Source organism: Rhinopithecus bieti, unplaced genomic scaffold, assembly GCF_001698545.2.
Source record: "Rhinopithecus bieti isolate Rb0 unplaced genomic scaffold, ASM169854v2 scaffold_62795, whole genome shotgun sequence".
NCBI lineage: Eukaryota > Metazoa > Chordata > Mammalia > Primates > Cercopithecidae > Rhinopithecus > Rhinopithecus bieti.
Window position 1 is genome coordinate 332611 of NW_016824245.1, and position 4546 is coordinate 337156.

Here is a 4546-nt window from a genome sequence, read left to right on the forward strand (position 1 = left end):
AGTTGCCTGTCTGGTGCATTTTGATTCAGCTTCCAAGTCATCATCTTTTCTGATGTGGCTTTCAGTCTCTCAGCAAGCTCAACCCTAGTCTTCCCCTCCTTGGATTTAATAAGACTTTTTGTTTTCCTGAGAAAGGGTCTTGCTCTGTCTCCCAGGCTGGGGTACAGTAGTGTGATCATAGCTCACTGCAGCCTTCAACTTCTGTGCTCCAGCAATCCTCCCACGTCAGCCTCCTGAGTCACTGGGACTATAAGCACATGCCTCTATGCCTGGCTAATTTTTTAAATTTTTTGTAGTGAAGGTGTCTCACCATGTTGCCCAGGTTGGTCTCAAACACCTGGCCTCAAGTGATCCTCCTGCCTCAGCCTCCCAAAGGGCTGGGATTAGCGGCATGAACCACAGCGCCCAGCCTAATAAGGCTCTTTACCTCTTCCTCATGTGCCTTCCTTTGAGAGTGCTGTTCTTTGGCAGCACTCAGATACTTCAGGTTCTAGCCCATCAGTCTGGTCTCTTTATCCATCTCTCAACAACAGCACTTTGTCCTCCCAAGTCCTACACAGCCACCACCAACACCAAACTCTTTTCCCTACTTCTGGTGTACCTCACTTGGCAAGTGCTGAGCGTCTGTGAGTTCAAGTACCTGGAACTTGGCCAGGCACGGTGGCTCACGCCTGTAATCTTGGCACTTTGGGAGGCCAAGGCAGATGGATCACCTGAGGTCAGGAGTTCAAAACCAGCCTGGCCAACACGGTGAAACCCCATCTCTACTAAAAATACAAAAAAACTAGCCGGGCATGGTGACAGCCCTGTAATCTAGCTACTTAGGAGGCTGAGGCAGGAGAATTGCTTGAACCTGGGAGGCGGAGGTTGCAGTGAGCCAAGATCATGCCACTGCACTCGAGCCTGGGCAACAGAACGAGACTCTGTCTCAAAAAATAAAATAAAATAAAATAAATAAAAAATAAATAAATTACCTGTGATTCCACCTTTTCTCTGTCTCTCATCAAGCCTAATTGCAATAACCTTCAAACTTCCCTCTTTCCTCAGCAACTTTCTCAGCCTCATCTAGGTTTTACAGAATGGTAGCCAGGTACCCATGAGCTCTCAAGATAGGATTTTAAAATAACATGATCTTTAATAAATCAATATTGTTTACTTTGAAATGCTTTACCTTGAGAAACTACAAAGATAGCCTAGGGCTGCTGTTGTTGTTCACACGTTTTTGGGATTCTCCTTATGAATCCAAAATATATTCTGGAAATTTTTTGGACATCATTGGATGGTAGAAGACCATCATCTGTGGACAGGCATGATTTTTAGAACAATCGAAGTTATTTCGAGCCCAGGATGGTAAATAAAGTTGCGCAATCAAATGAATCACATGTCCAGTTGAGATATAGACAATAAAATGAGTCTGATTTTATGGAATGGGTGCAATTCCATCCCGCATAAGAACAGACCCTATATTGAGCCCACGATTTAAAGGCCCATGCACATATCACAAATACACGAAAAAAACAAAAAAACAAACAAAAAAAACCACACAGAGCCTCTGTCACTCAAGGTCCAGTGCTCAGGCCTGACACAGTACAGTTCATAACCTTAAAACATCTGCCATCATGATTAGCACTGATCAAGCCCCAGGATAATACTTCAGAAAAATTCCTGCACAATATCCTTGATACCTTTGCAACAAAAGCCAACTGCGTCTGAACACTGTGTGGTTTTTCCTCTGCCGACTCTGCTTTGGAGAACCCAGTGGTTTTTAGTAGCAGAAATGCTCAAAAGATAAACTGAGAGAAAAGATAAATGAATGACCCCATCAAACACATTTTCTCAGAGAGCTGAATGCAGTAGCTTCTTGTGTAAGAAAGTATCATTTCTTATTTGTGTCTAGCGTCTACCTTCACCCATCTCTTCATGTTACAGTGTTTGAATGAGGACGTTGTTCACAAGAATTACCCATGGTGGCTGGGAAATATTTCAAAATATTAAGCACTTTATATATATATATATATATGTAGGTCTAGATGTAACATGTATGAAGTATGAGGCTAAATCTTTACAATAGCAGCTACAGTCATCCCACCTTATTTGAGGGGAATATGTTCCAAGACCCCCAGTGGATGCCTGAAACTGTGGATAGACTGAACCCCAACCAAGAAATGCCATGGTCATATTTTTGATATGGACAGGAGGCAGGAAAATACTGGGTAGAAGAGGGCAATTCCCCAGCAAAGGCCCCACCTTCAGGCCTGGAAACTGCGGCCCTAAATGAGAAGAGTTATCCCTGTTTTCTCACCCACATGTTGCCTTTTTGGCCCACCCTGCCACCCTATCTTGTGCCTATGTAAACCCCAGACCTCAACTGGCAAAGAGACAAGTGGCTGAACATTGAGAGGAGAAGAAGCAACTGAGCGTCGGAGACTACGGATAGACGCGGCTTAACTTCAGAAGGCAAGACCTTGGAGGGGAGCCTGGCCGGAGACAGGGCTTAGGCTGTCTTAGGGCCTGGCCGGGCTTAGGGACATATCACCTTCTTGCACCATCCCCTTTCCAGCTCCCCTTCCACTGACAGCCACTTAATAAAATCCTCTGCATTCATCACCTTGCAAAGTGTTCGTGCAACCTGATTATTCCTGGATGCTGAACAAGAACTTGGGTGTCAAAAAGGCAGGTGGAGAAGGCTGTCATACTGACTTTCCACTGAGCTGTCAATGCTTAGCTGTCCATGGATGGCAAAGCTAAAAGAGCATTAATTGCAACACACCCCTAGATGCTGGCTTGCATGCTCCCTCCCATGAGGGATTGAGCCCAGTTGGTTCCAGGGAGTGAAGTTCATCCCTGCTGGCACCAAAGTGGCCTGCTAGACTCAGCCGGTGTACTCCAGGTCCTGCCCATGAAAGAGTCAAGGGAATGATCCTGTCTCATTTTCACTTAAAGGAAGGACTTTATGGCTTCTCTTGGCATATCTGAATTGCCAGCATCACTTCTCTTGCCCTTTAACACCATTATTAAATAAAATAAGGGTTACTGGAATACAAGCACTGCTGTCCTGGGACGGTCCATCTGAGAGCTGAGATGGCTACTAAGTGATAATGAGTGGGGAGCATGTACAGCAAGGAGACAGCTGGACAAAGGGAGCACCGAGGTCCTGGGTAAGACAGAGATTTCATCATCCTACTTAGACGGGTGCACAGTTTTAAACTTCTATATTGTTTATTTCTGAAATGTCATATTTAGTATTTTTGGGCCGTGGATGACCCCAGGTAACTGAAATCTCAGAAAGTGAAATCCCAGATAAGGGGGACTACTGTAGATGGATATTGAAGACTAGAATCATGAATAGTTATAAATTTATAAAATTGAATAATGTTTAATTACAATATGGAAAATAACAAAATGTCAACTTTATATAATTTGATTTAAAATTTAATACTTATTATTATAATTTATAATTTGTCACTGATTTCTACAGATGACTTTTTTTAAGTTTGGAAGAAAATGACGTTTTGGAAAGCTTACAGGCAAATCATGTTTTTTATTTTAACTGTTACTTTATATTTTATGAAAATGCATTCAACTGATACTTTGACTACAAATGTACTTCATTTTTAATCCTTTAAATCATTACCAAGAATAGAACACAAACTTGATTAGTACAACTACTGATGTTTGCTGATAGGCATGAAAGAAAAATAACTTTTCTGAAATAACTTATAAATTTTATATACCATATTTAACTTTGTACTCATCCAAATTTGCCAACCCATCGATAAAATATCCAAACTTATGCAATAGCTATTAAACTAAGTTGCCCTTGATATTTTGCTGACTTTCAGGCATATAAAAAACAAGGATTTAAGGCTGAACAAGGTGGCTCACGCCTGTAATCCCAGCACTTTGGGAGGCCTAGGCAGGCAGATCAGTTGAGGTCAGGAGTTCAAGGCCAACTTGGCCAACATGGTGAAACCCCGTCTCTACTAAAAATACAAAAAAAATAGCATGGTGTGGTGGCACACACCTGTAATCCCAGCTACTTGGGAGGCTGTGGCAGGAGAATCGCTTGAACTGGGGAGGTGGAGGTTGCGGTGAGCCGAGACAGCACCACTACACTCCAGCCTGAGCGAAAAAGCGATACTCCATCTCAAACAGAAAACAAAAAACATGGCTTTACACATAGTTTTCTTTTTTTTATTACAAAGGTATATTTGTCAAATAAGAAGAATGGAATATTTTATTTAATTTTATTTTGATTTAGAACACTTAATTATTTAGACCTAAGGTATGTGGGTCTCAAGTTGTGCTCTTGTTCCAGGCTCTGCAAATGCTAAGGTTGGGTCTGGGGATTATAGCAAACAAGTTCTGGTACTGTTCTGAGCACTGCCATCTGAGTAGTAATATTTCCAGAGATGACCACTGAGGTCCACATTCACTGGCAGATATACATTTATTTTTAAAATATTCATATTTATTTTTCTTTCTAGCAATACCTATATATTACTGGTCATGCACTTCATCATAAACAATAGATATATGCATTCCA